Here is a 19,636-nt window from a genome sequence, read left to right on the forward strand (position 1 = left end):
CAACGCCCTACCCGCTGTGCTATTGCTCCAGCCCTGATTTAAAGGAAATTTAAGAGGGAAATGGAATGGAAGAATTTCATGAAGTTCGAGAAATGTTTTCTGACTTGATTTTGGTGCAGATTACTTAGCATTTGTATTTATCAAAACTCATCTAACTATTTACTTTAAGTAGGCATATTAGTTTAAAAATTTAACCTGAAGAAAAAGCTTAAAACTTGGGTGGAACTAAGTGACATTGTTTTATATAAAACATTTAAATATATATAGTAGAAAGTGGTAAAAGAGAAAATAAAAAGAAAATGGTGTTCACAACACCCTCTTCAATGTGAAAGGCATTGGTACTCATGTGGAGGCTTTAGTTTTTCTTAGGTATAACTCATATACCATATAATTCATATATTTCCACAGTACAAATTAAACTTCCAGTCATAGATTGATATTTCATGACTGTTTTATTCATTACTTGCTTCTCATAAATGTGTGTGTCTCTCACTCCCTCTCTTCTCCCTACTCTATCTCTTGCTCACTCACCATCTCTCTTTCCATCTTTTTGTCACACATACATGCACACATAGTTTTCACATCAGAATGATTCTTGAGGACAGAAACTTTGTTCTAGTGTTCTAGTTTCTGAAATGCTGACTCTGAACAATGGGACCTCTGTCTTTGTTACCTCAATGAACAAAAATAGTGGAGGTAGGGAGAAATAAATTGATTTGAGGAATTTCTAAGACTTGGAGATGACTAGGGAGTTGGAACTGAAGGAGACACATGTGCCATGGGTGACACACAGGTTTCTGGTTGGGCCATCCAGTAGTTGGTTACACCTGTGTCAGTGCCGTGGGATGCTGAAGGAAGAAACAAGAGCTGAAGGGGAATAGAAACTTACAGTGAGAAAAAGAGGCATGGAAAGCAGCTAAGCTGGGCTGCAGTTCTGACTTTCAAAGCTACGTTGATAAGGTCACAGGCTATTTGGGGGGCTCTTTTCTTTTGTGGGGTAATGGATTGGAGCTACACAATTCCTTGTTTCTTTTTTTGTACAGGTTTTCGTGATGATTTCAGAACGTGTACTCTGAACACAGAGGCAAGTTACACTGATGCATCTGAACGAAGCGGCCCCTAGCTGATAGTAGAAAGCTGCAGGAACTTCTAATGATCACCGGGATTTGGGGGGTGAGGTGCCCAGGCATCACATGCAAGGCTCTGGAACACGATGTTTGTTTTTCATCCCCTCCCCCTAAGGATGGCCAAGTCAAGACAGTTCCTTCTTACTACAACTGCCAGCAGTTAAATTCACACCCAACACTTTTTCAATTCCTTTGACAAGAGGCATAAAAGTTGAATTGCTAGTTCAATATGCGATCTTGAATTCTCATCAGCAATATATAAGCATTTTTCTCTTTTGGGGTCACACCCGACGATGCTCAGGGGTTTTCCTCCTAGCTCTTCACCCAGGAATCACTCCTGGCAGTGCTCGGCAGACTATATGGGATGCTGGAGATTGACGCGGGTCGGCTAAGTGCAAGGCAAACACCCTCCCCGCTGGATGATTGCTTGTCCCTCTAGAGGTTCTCGACTACACATCTTCACCAACAGATTTTGTAGTAGTTGACGTATAAATGGGTATGAAGTGTCTCTGTGGTTTTGGTTTCAATCACTGATATTCATTGCTGTTGGGTATCTTTTCTTGATCTTATTGGCTATTTTTTGAAAATATTTATTGAATCACCTCAAGAACAATTACAAAGCTTTCAGGTTTAAGTCTCAGTCATACAATGATCAAACCCCCATCCCTTCACCAGTGCATAGTTCCCCTCACCAAAACCCCCAACATACACCCCATTCCACTCCTCCTGTGCCTATGAGGCAGATGATTTCCACTAAAGTCTCTCTCTTTTTTGATCACATTTATTATTTCAAAAATGGATGCACCATTATTATTTGGAATTTCCCCCAACAATCAAACCTGCTGAAAAGACATCATGAAATAATTTCTCTTCTATTGCTGTTTATGAATATCACATCTTATCCCGGGACCACACTAGCATCTGCACAATTTTGGATTTCTGAAATTTTACTAATTAAATCTGGAGGGCTTTCTGCCAAAAGCCGAATAGTTCCGGATGACCTGGCACCTGAGCTGTGCAGGAGGAAGAGAGTGGCTTAGAACACCTTCAAGAGGGTCGAAGAAATAGCTAAGAGGACGAAGAACCTCCGCCTCCAGGCACATCTCTTTGATTCCACTTTTCTTCCTGTATTAACATACGCCTCAGAGACCTGGGCCCTATGCAAACAGGATGAGAAAGCTATTAGGATCTCCCAAAGAGGAATTGAAAGAGCTATGCTTGGAGTATCACGTTTCACTCAAATGAGAGAAAGAATCCAGAGTTCCGACCACCGTCGACGATCAAGAATCAGGGATGCTGTCTCGTTTGCCAAGGTGTCAAAAATCAGATGGGTTGGTCACGTAATGAGATTTAAAGATGACCGCTGGACTAGAGCTGTTACCGACTGGATTCCACGGGATGTCAAAAGACCGCGTGGCCGCCCACCTACCAGGTGGTCAGACTTCTTCGTCAAGATCATGAACGATCGGTTTGAGGCTCTTCATGTTCCCAGAGCGAACAGATGCCATTGGGCTACACTAGCACGCAACAGGGACAAATGGAGACATTACTGGAGCCCGCTAGAGCAAATTGACGATTGACGGGAAGTCAAGTGATAAGTGATCAAGTGATCAAGTAAAATATATAAATGATTTGCTACATATTTATTTCAAAATACCAATAAATGCAAAATTTAGTTACAATTTATATTTAGTTTACTTTGACAGTAAAAGGAATATACTTAAATGATTTACATTAATTTGTAAAATTACAATTCATTAATAATTGAATTCCTGTTAATGTAAAGTAAGATTAAGATGTTCCAGTATTAATGAACACTTAGAAAATGTTAATGCATAATAGTTGATTAAAATTAAATATGGTTATATTGATAACAATAAAATTAATAACTTACATTCATATTTAATTTGTTATAGTAAGCGATTTAATTGTAACATGAGTATAATGAAATAATCATAATTAAGTTAGTGAATATACCTGAGTCAATTAAAGTATATTGATTTTAATTTAATATTTGATTTTAATATTAATATTGTTTCACTTTTGTCATTATTACAAATATGATGAAAATTATGTTGATAAAATTATTAATTTATCTTGTAACTGATTAAAATTAAGTGAATATTTTTATATTTTTTAAATAAAATAAAATATAAGTTAGACATGTTTGGGATAATTTCAAAATTTTAGTAAAAACAATTATAATCAATAAATATTATTTACAATTTTCTCTATTACATTCATACATTTATTATCTGCAATTTAAATGCTAATCAATAGTTGATTTTATAAATCAAGAAATAATAAACCATTTAATTTTATTTATATGCAATAAAATGTGATTTACTTGTGCTATTAATAGTATAGTAATACAAATTTATATGAAATGTTTATATCAATAAGAATACATATTCAATTGATATACTAATAACTAAAAATAATTTCCCCCTAATTCTATTTTTGTCAATTGAATGTGATTGAAAGAATAATAAATCACTTGATTGTATTTATATTACAGTTAAGTAAAGTTTCAGATGTTGTAAAATATAAGTAAATTAAATGTAACAGAATATAAATGAAACAAGCTATTAATGATTAATATTTATATTACCATGAATTAATTTTGTGAAGAAATTAATTCTATTGTGTAGTATCTTTATGTAATAAGTAATAATTATGTACATCAATATAAACTAATTTATATTAATGTAACTATAAATTGTTAAAAGTATTCATGCTTAATAGGTTGGTAATACATATTTAATAGTATTTCTTATTTATTTAAATGTAAGTATTGCTCAATAATTTCATGTCATATGCTGTATATACGTTTCATGATATATAATTACTATATTAAAGTAAAATATAATTCATTTTTATAAACATATTGATTATCAAGTTTTATTTAATTAATTATTTAAATATTTAAATATGTAAATAGTTAAGTATTTAAAGAAATAATTTATTTTATTAATATATAATTATTTAATACAATGTTTAATTTTAAAATTGATATTATTTCTCACTTGTATTTATTACAAATATTATGAAAATTATTTTGATAAGTTATTAATTTATCTTTTTATCAGTTAAAATTAAAATATATTTGATATATTGTGGATTAAAATAAAATATATGTTTGATATATTTTAGCCAATTTCAATATTTTAATAAATACAATTATAATAAATTAATATTATTTACATTACATTTTAATTTATTCTATTACATTCAAACTTTTATTATATTCGATTAAATTCCTAATCAATAGTTGATTTTATAAAACAGTAAATAATAAATCATTCAATTATATTTATATGCATTAAAATGTGATTCAATTTTGTTTTTAATAGTATAGTAATGCAAATTTATATGAACTTTTTATATCAATATAAATACAATAGCATTCAATTTTGATATTAATAACTAATAGCTATTTCCCCTAATTCCATTATTATTAATTGAATGTAATTCAATTACTAATAAATCACTTAATTGTATTTATATTACAGTTAAGTTTCAGATGCTGTAAAATATAAATAAATTTAATATAATATAGTATATGAATGAAGCAATCTATTAATGATTAATATTTACATCACCATGAATTAATTTTGTAAAGACATAAATGCTATTTTGAATTATTTTAGTGTAAAATATAAGGTAAAGGCCCTCCCATTGATCGTCGATTTGCTCGAGCGGGCCCAGTAACGTCTCCATTGGAGACTTTGTTGTTACTCTGTCTGGCATATCGAATACTCTCGGTAGCTTGCCGGGCTCTCCGAGAGGGGCGGAGGAATCGAACTAGGGTCGGCCATGTTGGCCGCTTGTAAGGCGAACGCCCTACCCGCTGTGCTAATATAACGGTCATGGTCACAGTCCTTCCATTATTCATCGATTTGCTCGAGCAAGCCCAGTAACATCTCCATCGTGAGACTTGTTACTGTGTTTGGCATATCGAATACGTCATGTGTAGCTTGCCAGCTTTGCCATGCGGGCGAGATACTCTTGGTAGCTTGTTGGGCTCTAGAAAAGGGATGGAGGAATCGAACTCGGTTGGACCATGTTGGCTACGTGCAAGGCAAACGACCTACACGCTGTGATATCGCTCTGGCCATAAAATTATATTTCATATGATCTCAGCACTGTAGCACTGTCCTCCTGTTGTTAATGGATGTGCTCAAGCGGTCCTAGTAACATCTTCATTTTGAGATTTGTTGTTACTGTGTTTGGCATATTGAATACATCACAGAAAGCTTTCAGGCTCTGCCCAAGAGTATCCTGCCTGCACGGCAAAGCCTGACAAGCTCCCCGTCAGGTATTCGATATGGCAAACACAGTAACAAGTGTCACGATGGACACAGTACTGGGTCCGCTCAAGCAAATCGATGAACAATGGGAGGACAGTGACAGTGGTTCATAAACAATGCATTAACCATTCATGTTCATATTAACTTTGAATATATTATTTGTTTTTATATAAATTATATGTCTTAAGAAATTGGTATCGAACATTGATATTATCGATTACATTATAGAGAGGTGCTAATCCTATTCGATATTGAAATTTAATTGGTAGTCAATGTTACAGATAGTGTAAATATAATATGACCTCACAGAGCTAAGAGGAAAGGGGCTGTGGATTAGGACTTGGCAGGAATGTGTGTGAAGGGGTCAAGATAGGCCTTGCACCCTGTTGTGTATGTGAGCCTGCACCACGTTTCCCCGCAGGCATACCGGAACCACAACTTCCAGCGAGATCAGCCACAGTTGATGAACAACATCCGTCGCAAGGGCCGCGAGAGGCCCCCCGCCGCCCAGACCAGGAGGAGGAGGATGGAGCCCACGTGCTGCTCCCCACAGCTTCACCCTGTCACCGAACCTGACTGGGACTGCAGCAGTGACTTGAAGGACCCCCTGACCTTTTGGCCGAGAACAAGACCTGTTCCAGTGAGGACGATGCTTGTGACACCCAGGACAGGCCTAGCGATCTGCAGTTCCCTTCCAGCGAGGAGGCCAGGCCTCACGGGCAGGGGTCGCCCAGCATTGTTCTGTTCCCATCAGCTGAGGAAATCGTTGCCTTGACCAGGGAGATTGAGGGTGTCCTTAGCTCTGCTGTGGTGCTTCCTGGTTTGGAGAACAACGAGGTTACTGAGGAGGAATAGATGGAGGAGGAGGAGGAGGAGGAGGAACAGGAGGAGGAGGAGAACTCCCAGGATGAGGGTGTGTCAAGCAGCTCGGCCTTCCCATCTGTCATGCAGAAGGTTCAATTTACTGAGGACAGCAAACCCCCTGAGGAGGGCGTGTCGAGTAGCACAGCCTTCCCATCTGCCCTGCAGAATGTTCCTTTCACTGAGGACAGCTGTCGTCTTGATTGCGACTCAATTGTTGATATTTTTTCAATTGCTTGGAAAAATTTTAATTCCACGGAGGTAGATGCCCCGCGGGGGGCGGGGAATGCCTAGTGCCATTGAAAACTTTACTTTAATTGAGGAATGTGGGCCTCACGTGCCTGGCAATATTCTGGTACCTTCTGCAGTGGAAAATGCTAATCCCACGGCTGAGGTCGTGCCTAATGGTACTTTCGCATCTGCTGTGTGCACTGTTAATCCCATCGAGGACTGTGGCCTGGTTGAGGCTGTGCCTAGCAATATTTTGGCAGCCCTTGCCACTGCTGGGCAAAATCTGTTTGGGGAAACGAGCACAGACCTCCAAGCGTACAACACACTCTGTTCCATCTTCCTGACATGGATAGCAATGGTCCCCCATGAGAACCCTGGTACATAAGAGAAACCAGAGACCCCCTCAGTGTAAGGAGCAGCCAGGTCCAGAAAGTTAGTCACCCACAATGACTACATGTATTACAACTTTGCTTATTTATGTACTTTGTTACTAATGTATTTCTGGGGTTAAAAATATATGGAATATTTTTGGTGGAATAAATAAATTTATGAAAATTGCAAATCTGTGTTGTAACTTTCTAACTCCCCCATAGGTAGTAAGGCCTGGGAAGAAAACATGGGCCCCTTGTTCTTTTCCTGGAAGTAGCTGCATACCCCAACATGGGTCCTGGTGGGGTGGGGAAGAGGTCTGGAGGTCTGGGAGGGTTCTAAGGGAGATTGAGCAGGTCCAGAGGGTCCTGGAGGGGGTGGAGATCTGGGAGGACTCTGGAAGCGGTGCAAGATGTCTGCAAGAAGCTTTAGGAGGTGTTGGAGGTTAGGTGCAGCGGGTGGTGGAGGAAGTTTGAGGGTGTCCTGTGCTAGGGTGGTAACCTAGGAGGAAATTGTGGGAGGTGTTTATTGTTTTGGGGTCGAGAGTCCCCTTACCCTGGGAGGCACGGAGAGAACAGACAGACAACGTTCCTGCAGGAATTCAAGCGGGGTTTTATTCAGACCAGCATGTTGGGGCTCCACAGCATACCCAAGAACGGGCAGAGGCTGGGAGCCTCGAACTCAGAAACTGGTCATCTTTTATACAGTTTGAGAACAAAGACCACATATTGCCAATACGTGTTATCTTGCACATATTTTGCCAATACGTGTTTTGCTGGGTTCCTTGCGGTTTTACTTAGAGTATCTCAACCCAAACTTCTTGACCTGGTCACATAGTTTCAGTTTCCAGGATGGCCAAAACACTCTATCTATCTTTAAATAGTTATGTCTTATTCTAGCCCATACCTTACAGCGGTAGGGCGTTTGCCGTACAAGCGGCCAACATGGCTGACCCGAGTTCGATTCCTCCGCCCCTCTCGGAGAGCCCGGCAAGCTACCGAGAGTATCTTGCCCGCACGGCAGAGCCTGGCAAGCTCCCCGTGACGTATTCAATATGCCAGACACAGTAACAACAAAGTCTCCAATGGAGACGTTACTGGGCCCACTCGAGCAAATCGACGATCAACGGGAGGGCCTTTACCTTTACCTTACCTTACACATCTACTGGGTTCAATCCAATTTTGTAACTTCAAGGCTGCTGAACTGTTTACAGAAAGGAATTTTGCAAGTTAATTAACTCCTTCCTAGCCTTTCTAGCTCCTTTCATTCCCCACTTCTTCTTGTGCATATCTCTAATCCTAGAGATATTCTTAGGTAGCAATTTCTTCCTCATGGGTAAAGTCTGATACTGCTGTCTCAGCACTAGCAATTGGATAAAATTAATTCGTTCCTTAACAAACATAACTAATTTATTGAGGATACATGGTCCCAAGGTAAACAGAGTTAGGAGTATTAAGAGTGGTCCAGCTAGAGTTGCTAACCAGGGTGACTGATTAAACCAGGATTCAAACCACCCTTCTTGGGACTCCCTCACTTTTCTTCGTTGTTCCAATCCTAACGCTGCCCACCCAGCAGACTTCTTCCCCAGGCAACTAAACAGAAAAAAGTTTGGTTTTGTTTACTGTGACATACACATGAAATCGAGTATACACTCAATGCAGTAGCACAGCCATTGGAGAGGACATCCTGATGCTGGCCCCAGTGCAAAACAGTCCCAGCAACGCCGCCTGCTTGCCAACGCTGCCACCGCCACTGACACCTTCACTATAGAGTCTCTGACAACCTCAGGGTGGTTAGCGTAGAAACAGCATTCCTCCGCCAGAGCAGCGCAGAGCTCTTCGTTCTTGAGAACAAGAGGTCGAAGGTCGAGTCCTCTCCGGTTTTGAAAGACTATCTTGGACAGGGATGTTAGAGATTTCTCGATGCAGTCTTAAAAAGAGTTAAAGCAACAGAAACCAAAGCAACATTGGCCAATTCACACATTTACCCAATCACCTCTGTAGAATTAGAATCTGATTCTTACAAGAAACAAGTTACAGAAACATGGTTTTCTCTCCACCTTCATTTTAAAACTTTGCCAGATAGCTTAACAAACCTGGCTTGTCCTTTTGCATAAACACAGCAAGATTAGAGTACTCTCCATTTGGGATACCCCATTATTTACTGCAAAGTCCTGGGGCCAGCTAACGACAGGAGAAACACCAATAATGGCATTAATTTTATCTGGCACGTCAGAGTTACCCAGGCCTGGCCATAAGATGTCCCGCGATGAACTGGATGGCCTTGAGCCTTCAAGTTGAACTGGATGTGGCTTTGGGCCTCATTTTCCACAGAGAGGCCCTGGCAGAAAGGAGTCCATCCCATCCCTTCTTCAGGGGTGGGAGAAATCTTTGACGCTGAGAGTAGGTCCGGACTGAGTTAACCTAGATTCCTCCATAGCAATGATGACTTCCAGTCTTTCCTTGAGTTGGCCTGCCTCTAGGGTCACCCTGAGGTTTGTAGGTTACTTGAAACAGTACCTGTTAAGTCCCTGCTCCTGTTATTTAGACAGATCCCCTGACTGTTTCCTTGGAAAAGGGCTTTGGGGTCCCATAGCTGGTTTTTCCTGTCTGCATGAGGGGTAGACCCTAATACAGAGAGGAAATACTTATCTGGATTTATGCAAACCAACATAGTGCCATGAAGCACCAAAAACAGCTGAAGGTACAAAAGAAGAGAAAAGCAAGCTTTTCACCTTACTCACAGTGAGGTGTAATAAACTCATTTGCCGTGGGTCCTAGTCAAAAGAAGCTTAAATCTGTAGCGATAAAGGTTACAAATTAGCAGAATTTTTTAACCTTGACTTCCCATTTAACATCATGTTTAAACCTTGACTTCCCATTTTCTAAGAGCACTGTACCACGAGTCTGGACAATCTGTCCAATATCTTTTCCGTAGAACTTACCAAAAAGGCACTAGAACAAGGTGTAATTTAAAGTTTCTTATAATAACACAGTTTGATCAGTTCCTTTTCTTAAAACACAACCTCAAACCTACACACACATTTTTTCACATACTCAAGCCTTCTACACATTTCTTAACCTTCATTCTGTTTTCCCACTCCTGATCACCTCCTGCAGCTCGTAGTCGTCCCTGTTGATGGACCAGGGCAGGGCGCTCGGCTCCTCGGACATGACCGCGGCACGGCCTCCACCGCGGCAGCTTGGAGAGCTTCGCCTGGGTCCAGCCCCTCTGTCCCGCCCCACGCACTGGCCAAACTTTCAAAACCATCTTCAATTTAACAGGATTCCTTTCCTTTTTCCCACTGACGATATCTCCATCCATATCTTTCTGACTTATGACATACACAATGCGATCTCCCAAATTTAGACACAAGTTACCAACCATCTCACTTAACATGACAAAACTGTACTCTGTGGTGCTTCCATAGATATTCAAAGAGTCTTAAAAACGCTCACAATTAAAGCTCTTACAAGGTATATTTACTGGGCAAAAGATCACTTTACATTAGAAATTAACCAGGAGACATCTTAAAATCTGATTTACAGGAAAACACAAACACAAAAAGATTAAAACACCCATAGATTATCATGAAACAGAAAGGATTTCACACTTAGGTACAAAGCTCTCAGGTCAGGACTAGGTTGATACCTGGAGACAAAGCTTGGAATGAAATAAAATTATCGAAATAATAGCATGCATTTTTAAGCACTAGACAGGCTGATTAACAACATAGTAAAATTTCCCACATTTTCCATGCAATTCTCCATTCTTATATTCACACCAAGGTGCAATGCTATGGCTTCAATTTGTCAGGCTGACATCTGATACTAATTCAATACAACTTATTGCTAAGTAGCTCTAGAAGTTTTATTTACCAAGAGTTTCAGAGATCAGATAGAGCACTAGTAGGACAAACTTTGAAACCAATTTACCTTAATCATTTAAAATCATGAGCTTTCTATACCAGATATTTTTTAAAATTCCACAAAATTACAAACATGCTTTCAGACACAGAAAAAGCCCTTTGGATTTTCCAAACTTTGATATCAGCATAAGAAAATATTTGAATTCCTGTGGGAACACAAAAAGGATGGCAGCAATCTATCTTTCCCTCCGCCCGCGTTTGGTAGTTTCCCCCACTCCAGGGAAGTGGATGGCGATGGGCAGGAAAAGGAAGGAACCTTATGGCCAGGTTGCTTGATCTTAGTTGCTCAAAGATCAGCCTGCCTGCAGCCTGGCATCTACATCCCAAAGATCTGGTCTGGCTAGCACCTGAGATCTGCTCTGTGAGATAAGGGAAGCTGCCTCTTGCAGTATACTGAAATTATTTACTGAAGGAAGTTTGAAAGGGAAAAATGTTTAGCTTCATCCAAACTAGTCAGGACATTCTTCTAGGACAGATTCTCACTTAGCAGATCGACTCACAATTTACAATACAAGTTCAGTGTCCTGAAAGGATCTGTTCAAGCTCTAGTTCCATAGCTCTTCCTGGATAGTACAGATTCTTAAGTTCAAAAGGATTTCAACTGTTAATCACATAATCATTAAAGTTCTTCTACCAAGAAATTTAGATTGAGAATTCTGCTCTCTCTGTTGGCTCAACCTTCTGATGAGATATCTTCATTTAACCCTTGTCTAACAGGTTCCAAAAAACAACTGCATTTATTAAATCACTGGGTTGCATATCACTAACTTCTCTAGAATTTCTACTCCTGATTTCAGCCTGGTGCTCCACCGCAGTGGGATCTAAGAACACAGCCTGGACTCTCGTCCTGCACCTGTGTAACTCTCCTCACCTGAGCCAAATTGGTGGGCTTACACCCTGTCTCCCGGAGACCCGCAGCTAGAGTCTGGAGTGAGATCTGTAGATGTCTCCTACCTTCAGATGTATTGGGTTCCCAGTCAGGTCGCCGGAGTGGGGAGTACTCGTCCGTCCCCCATCCCCATCAGGACTCTCAGGGCCATAAGAACGGAGGGGTAAGATAACTGCGTCAGACTCGGAGGAGCTGCCGGCTGCTCTGGCCTCCCTACTCCGACTCCGGGACGCAGGTCCGGGGGTTGATGAGTCCGGGGCTGGAGGGGCAGCGGCTGGCCCCGCAACAGCAGGAGGCAGAGGATCAGGAATAGGAGGGAGAGGAGGCGGGAATGGCCAGAGTCCCAGGACAGGCGGATAAGGAGGGGGCTCATCGACGAGTAAGAGATCCTGTGACTCAGGGAGGGGATCTTTGGATGGAAGGGCAGGATACAGCGGTGGATGGCTAGATGGCCACGCCACCAAGACAGGAGCAGTAGGAGCGATAGCTGCGGGGACAGGCACAGATGGAGCCAGGGGAGGAGCAGAGGGAACCTGGAAAGCTTTAACCCGGGGGGAGGATTTTCACAAAGGTCTTCCCAAACCAGGATATAAGGTTCCTGATCAGGATGTCCTTGTTTTCCTGGTCTGTAGATTATATCTTTTACCTGTAAAACCAAAGGCAAATGAAAAGATTCCGCGGATGGCCATCCGCAAGGGAAAGTTGGCCTTTCGGCAGAACAGAAAGTCCTAAACAACCTGTAAGAAAGAATGACACAAGCACAATTCCCTTTGTAGAGGAGAAGAGGATAGTGAAAGAGTCAAGAGGTCGGGTGACACACCAGATGTAGACTCTCCGAGTCTACCAGATAGGAGGCTTCCTGGCGCCCAGGGCTGTGGTCAGTGTTACTCCTGACACTGAGCGCTCATACAGAAGTATCCCCTTCCAATCTGAGAGACAGAATATATAGACAGAATATATAGACAGAATATATGGTACCAGAAGAAAAACAAAAAGAGGCGCCTTGACTTACCCCGCGGCTCAATCCAGCGTCCCTAGGGCAGGGTCCTCAGATCTCGGTGGAACCGCCAAATGTTGGGGTCGAGAGTCCCCTTACCCTGGGAGGCACGGAGAGAACAGACAGACAACGTTCCTGCAGGAATTCAAGCGGGGTTTTATTCAGAACAGCATGCTGGGGCTCCACAACGTACCCAATAATGGGCAGAGGCTGGGAGCCTCGAAATCAGAAACTGGTCATCTTTTACACAGTTTGAGAACAAAGACCACATATTGACAATACGTGTTATCTTGCACATATTTTGCCAATACGTGTTTTGCTGGGTTCCTTGCAGTTTTTATTGGAGTATCTCAACCCAAACCTCTTGACCTGGTCACATAGTTTCAGTTTCCAGGATGGCCAAAATACTCTATCTATCTTTAAATAGTTATGTTTTATTCTAGCCCATACCTTACACATCTACTGGGTTCAATCCAATTTTGTAACCTCAAGGCTGCTGAACTGTTTACAGAAAGGAATTTTGCAAGTTAATTAACTCCTTCCTAGCCTTTCTAGCTCCTTTCAATTGGGGGTGGATAGATGAGATTCAAGGACGTTTGAGGATGACCAGCAGGGGTGCAGTATATGTTGGACGAGATGCAGGATGTTTTCCGATGACCTGCAGGGGTGCAAGGTGTGTAGAGGAGGTGCGGGTGGTTGGAATACAGGGGTACACGGTGACTTGAAGAAGATGGAGGAGGTTCAGGTATGACCTGGAAGTGTTCAGAGTGTCTTGGAGGAAGTGCAGGAGGTTTGGCATGTATTGCAGCTAAGCGGAGGGGTTGAAGGATGTGCAGGAGTTAGGGGTATGTTTTACAGGGGTGGGGAGTTTTTAGAACAGGTGCAGGATCTTTGAGGATGTCCTGCAGGGGTCCAGAGTGTCTGAGAAATGCAGAAGTTTCAGGCAAGTTCTCCATGTGTGCAGAGTATCTATAGTATGTTCAAGAATGTGTTATGTCCTGGGGTGCATACTGTCCTATACATTTGCAGGAGGTTTGGTCACGTACTACAGAGATGCAGTGTCTAGAAGAGGTACAGGAAGCTCACGCATGTACTGTTCCTGGTGCACAGTTTCTTGGAGGAAATGGAAGAAGTTTAAGTACGTCCTGTAGGGGTGCAGGGTGTCTAGAGGAGGTGCATAAGGTTTGCTGATATCCTGCCACAGTGCAGGGTGCCTAGAGACAGGGCAGAACGTTCGGGCATGTCATGAATTGGTGTTAGGTGTCTTGGTGGAGGTTCTGGAGATTCTGGTATGTTTTTCAGGGCTGTAGGATGTCTGAAGTAGGTGCAGGACCTTTGTGTATACTCTTCTAGGTGACAGGGTGTTTAGATGATGTGAAGGAGATTTGGTATTCTCTGCAGGGGAGTAGGGTGTCTAGAGTAAGTGTAGAAGGTTCGGGCATGTTCTGCTTGGGTGTAGGTTGTCTTCTGGAGGTGCAGTTGTTTCAGGCATTTCCAGCAGGGTTGCACGGTCTTTCCAGGAAGTAGAGTAGTTTTGGACATGTCTTGCAGGGTGCAGGATGTCTAGAGGAGGTGCAGTAGGTTTAGACATGTTCTGCAGGCATGCAGGGTGTCTAGAGTATGTGCAGGAGTTTTCCCATGTCCTGATGGGTTATCTGGTGTCTAGAATAGGTGAAGGAGGTTTGAGAGTACCCTGCAGAGATTCAGGGTGCCTTGTAGATGCAGGAGGTTCGGGCATTTCCTACATGTGTGCGGGGTATTTATAGTAGGTTCAGAAGTGTGGTTATTTCCTCCTGAGGTTCACCTTGTCATGCAGGTGGTAAAGTATGCTCAGCCGTGGGCTACAGGGGTGGATGTTGTCTTGCAGGGGGTACAGGAGGTTAAGAATTTCCTACAGGGTGAAGAGTGTCTAGAAGATGGACAGGAACTTAGGCATGTCCAGCAAGGTTCTGGGTGTCTAGAAGAACTGTAGAAGATTTGCAGATGTCTTGCAGGATGCAGTCTGTCTAGAGGACGTGCAGGAGGTTCAGATATGTCCGGAAGGTTTGTCAGGTGACTTGGAGGAGGTTCTGGAGATTCTTGTATGCTCTGCAGGGAAGTAGGGTGTCTGGAGTAGGTGATGAAGTTTCACGCATGCCATAAAGGGGTGTAGGGTGTCTTGAAGGAGGTGCAGGAGGTTCATGCATGTCCTGCTAGGATGCATTGTGTCTAGAAGGAGGTGCAGGAAGTTAGGGCATGTCCTTCTGGGGTACACAGTGCACAGTTAGAGAGGAGCTGCAGGAGCTTCGGGTAATTCCTGCATGTGTACAGGGTGTCTATAGTAGGTTCAGAAGTGTGTTGATGTACTCCTGGGTTGCATGGTGTTTTGCAGGATATGCGGGAGTTTGGGGCATATAGAGTATTTCAGGAGCTGCAGAAGGTTGAGGTATGTGTTGTAGGGGTACAGGGTGTCTTGAGTAGTTGAAGTAGGTTTGCGTATATCCTGCTTGCCGAATGTTAGTTTAGACAATGTGCAGGAGGATGGAGCATGTCTTGCAGGGCTGCAAGAGGTCATGCAGGAGGTGAAGAAGATTCGGGCATGTCTATCAGCGGCGTAGGGTATTTAGAGGAGGTGCAGGAGTTTTGTGGATGACCTACAGGGCTTCAGGGTGTCTAGAGGAGGTATATGTAGTTCGGACATGTTCTGCAGGGGTTCAGAGTGTTTTGGATGAGGTGAAGGCGGTCCGAGTGTGTCCTTCTTGGGTGCATGGTTCTAGAGTAGCTGCAGGACATTTGCAGATGTCCTGCTGGGGTGCATAGCGTCAAAATGAGTTGCAGTAGTTTGGGGCTTGCCGTGCGTGGGTGCACGATTTATAGTAGAATATTCAGAAGGTTCAGAATATCCTGGAGGAGCGCAGAGTGTCTTGCAGGTGTAAACACACAAAAAAAGACAGGCAAAGGGACGGCGGCGGTTTATCTCTCCGGCCGCCTGCGTTCAGTAATCTCAGGCCGTTTCCCCACTGCAGGGAGGTGGATGGCGATGGTCAGGCCAAGGAAGGAAACGAGGGCCAGGCTGGTTGGTTTTAGCAGCAGTTTATTACACAGAAGAGATGTATGTCATGGAGGCCCCAGGATCTCTCAAGCACGTGCTCACCCAGAGAGCCCCGAAAATCTCCTTATATAGATCATGGTACCTCTAAAGGGCGCAATACAGTGATATCATCAAATGGAGTTACAGAAAGAACATTGAGGTGGCAAAACATACATTGATTCTTTACATTCACAGGCCAGTAATCTTGGCCTCCAGAAAGAAGATACAAAACCAAGACTGAAACCTTTCACAAGCTACAAGCACTTGGATTTGCACCCCAAAGACCAGTCTGCTAGAGCTTGGAATCTACATCCCAAAGACAAGTATCTGAGCTTTGCATCCCAAAGACTAGCCTACCTAGAGCCAGGAATCTACATCCCAAAGATCAGGCCTGGCTAGCACCTGAGATTACTGAGAGAAAAGGGAAACTGCCTCTTACAATATACTGAAATTATGTACTGAAGGTAGTTGAAGGGGAGAAATGTTCAGTCTCATCCAAGCTAGTCAGGACACATGGGAAAGCTGCTTCTAGGACAGATTCTCATTTAGCAGATCAACCCACCCTAGAACAGAATTCCCTGGGTGTGTTTCTCCTCTCCTTGTCTGACCAACATATAAGCATACATAATATAAATCATTTCATATGGACACAGTAAGAAATTCTATAAGCTTATAGAATTGCTCTCCTAGGGCCATCTCGATCTCAGACTGCAGTCCTCAGGCCAGATATCTTTCCTATTCCTAGCTGGGTCCTAGTCTCGTCGTTACTTTTGGATCATGACAGCATTTGCCTATGATCAAACTCTTAACATATAGTTAAAAATCGTGGCCCCTTGGCCTGGCCCATCTCGATGCCAAGGTAGTACATAACTTACCGGCTTGCCCTGGTTCCATCCAGTCCCACGTCGGGACCCTGCCCTTGGGGTGCTAGGAAGTGAGGGAAACTGAGGCTTAAGTTGAGAAAGCAGATGCCCGGGAGTGAATAATATTCAAAGCCAATTAAATCCTAAGTTACAAAGCATAATATGAATTGTCTTCCTGTATCTATACGCAAAGGACATTGTATTAAAGTAAACTGCTCAAAAGACATAAGGAGAGGAGAGAGGCAATATTAACTTACAGTACAAGTTCAGTGTCCTAGAAGGATGAGACCTTACAAATAAACAGATTCTGATTAGGGGAAAAGCTGATTAACTGGTTGAGGAAGAGAGCATAGAAGTGGTTACAGAGAAACAAAGGAATGGGAGTGACTTGGGAGCACTGTGATGCGTGCAACCTCATAAACCTAAGCTCCTTTTACTCCAACACTTGCAGAAGGTGAGTGAGTGTCAGGCAAGTCCTGCAGGGGTATAGGGTGTCTAGAAGGATGTGTAGGAGGTTTGGGCATGCCCTACAGGCTGCAGACTTTCTAGATAGGGTTCAGGAATTTAGGAATGTCCTGTAAGGGTGCACGTTGTTTTGCAGGAAGTTCAGGAAGTTTGGGCATGTGCTGCATGGTTTCAGGCTGCCTAGAGGAGATGCAGAAGTTTCTGGCATGTACTTCAACGGATCAGGGTGCTCTTTCTGAGGTGCAGGAGGTTCGGGCATGTCCTTCTGGGGTGCCCGGATCTAGAGGAGCTGCAGGAGGTTTGTGGAAGTCTTTCTGGTAGGCATGGTGTCTAGAGGAGGTGCAGAAGGTTCAGGCATGTCTTTCAGGGGTGCATGTTGCCTTGCAGGAGGTGAAGAACGTTCAGAATTTCCTGGAGGTCTACATGTTGTCTTGTAGTCGTTGCAGGAGTTTCAGGCAGGTCCTGCAAGGGAGCAGGGTGTCTAGAGCTGCTGGGAATTCGGTAAAGTCCTGCATGTGGACAGGGTGTCTCTAGTAGGTTCAGGAGTTTGGGTATGTCCTCCTGGTGTTCCGGGGGCCAAGGGAGGTTCAGGAGATTCATGCATGTCCTGCAATGTTGCATAATGTTTATAGGAGTTGCAGGAGTTTGTGAATGTCCTGCAGGGGTGTTGGGTTTCTAGAGGAGGTGAAGATGTTGGGACATGTCCTGCTGGATTGCGCGGTGTCTAGAACAGTTTCAGGAAGTTTGTGGAAGACCTTCCAGGATGCAGGGTGTCTTGAGCTGCAAAAGTTTGGGCATGTCCATCTGGGTTTCAGGGTGTTGTTATATCTGCAGCATGTTCGGTAATGTCCAGCAGGAGTGCATAGTCTCTTGGAGGAGGTTCAAGATGTTTGAGCATGACCTTCAGTGCTGCAGGGTGTCTTGCAGGAGGTGCAGAAGGTTTATTCATATCCTGCAGGGGTACAGGGTGTCTAGAGATGATGCAGGAGGTTTGCGAATGTCTTTCTGCATTGCATGATGTCTGGAGGAGGTGCAGGACATCCGGGCATGTCTTGCAGGGGTGCAAGATAACTATAAAAGATTCAGAAGATTCAAGCATGACCTGCATGTGTGGACCCTGAACCCCTTCCTGAACCCCTATGCCTCTCTGGGTGCTGGAGGTTTGTGATGTCCTGTAGGGGTGCACGTTGCCTTGGAGGAGGAGGTACAGTAGTTTTGGGTATGTCTTGCTGGGATTCAGAGTTCTAGAGGAGCTTCAGGACATTTGTGGATGTACTGCTGGGTACAGGGTATTTTGAGGAAGTGCAGGAGTTTCTGGCATGTCTAGCATGTTGCAGGGACTTGTGGGAGGATCGGGCAGTCCTGGGCATCTGGGAAATTTTAGGCGGAGTGGGGAGCTTGTCTTAAAGTGACTGGCGGCTCTCCTAGGAGGTTTGGGCTGGTGTTGGCAGTGTCTTAGAAAGTGATCCAGCAATTCTGTGTCTTGAGCAGAAGTCAGCGGGGAACAGAAGGACGTTCCCTAGGTTCAGGCTGCTGGCAAAGATCACAGGACACGTGCGAACCCTGCATCCCTAAGGCCTGGTTTCAGCAGGCCTATGTTAAATGCAGGTGAATCTGCTGTAGGAGACACACCCATGGTCCCTGCTGGTCCAGCGCAGTGCTTCCTGAAACCCTACACCTCTCTGGGTGCGACTGAGATATGGTGGACCGCATTGGATGCATTGCCCACAGCCATGAGACCTTGGGTTTCTCAGTACATGCACCCAGAATAGTGTGGCGGGAGTGGGGGGCCTTCAGTTATTCATATGCCAGGTGGGGTGAATGGGGGGGCTGCCACCAGCCTGAACCAGCTAAGAGGAGTGACAGCGGGCCCCAAGGAACATACCAGAGCCGAAAAATCGAAACCGACACCAAAGTCACGTCGTCTCCACAGGCCTGACTCAGTCTCGCCATGTGAAAAAAGTGGTGCAACCAGGTTCTTGGGGATGCCTTCCCCTCTTCCACCCTCCACTGTCTGAGTCCAGGGCACAGACTGCTCACCACTGCAGCCAATCAGAACGGGATAACGAAACACAAACAGCCCCTCTCAACAAACTCAGCCATGATTTAAAATGTCAGCGCCCAATGTAGCTCTTCCCTTTTTCGGGAGAGGGCCAGAACTTGGCCACTGGGCACCTGCACCACCCCGCACCACGCTAGCATCCTTCGCCACAGCAATCGCTGCCTGTCAACATAGAGAGGGAAACTTCCCAGGAATGATCAGCCTGTGCCTGGTCCTGATAGGAGATTCCTGGGGGCGGGGGGTACCCTGGACGCCAAATCCTAAAGGCCAGCCCGACTCCCAGAGGCAGCAGGTGGGGCATGTAAGGGGACTGGGGGTGAAAAGCAAACCCAGTGGGTACCCTATGGGGGAAGCGCACGAACTCCTTGCCCACAAGTTCCCCACCTCTCATCTCTCTCCTCTCCTTTACTAAATCTCAATCCTCTCCACTCCTCTCTTATACTCCCCTCTATTTTTCCTATCCG

Source organism: Sorex fumeus, unplaced genomic scaffold (assembly GCF_029834395.1).
Source record: "Sorex fumeus unplaced genomic scaffold, SorFum_2.1 ptg000163l, whole genome shotgun sequence".
Taxonomy (NCBI): Eukaryota; Metazoa; Chordata; class Mammalia; order Eulipotyphla; family Soricidae; genus Sorex; species Sorex fumeus.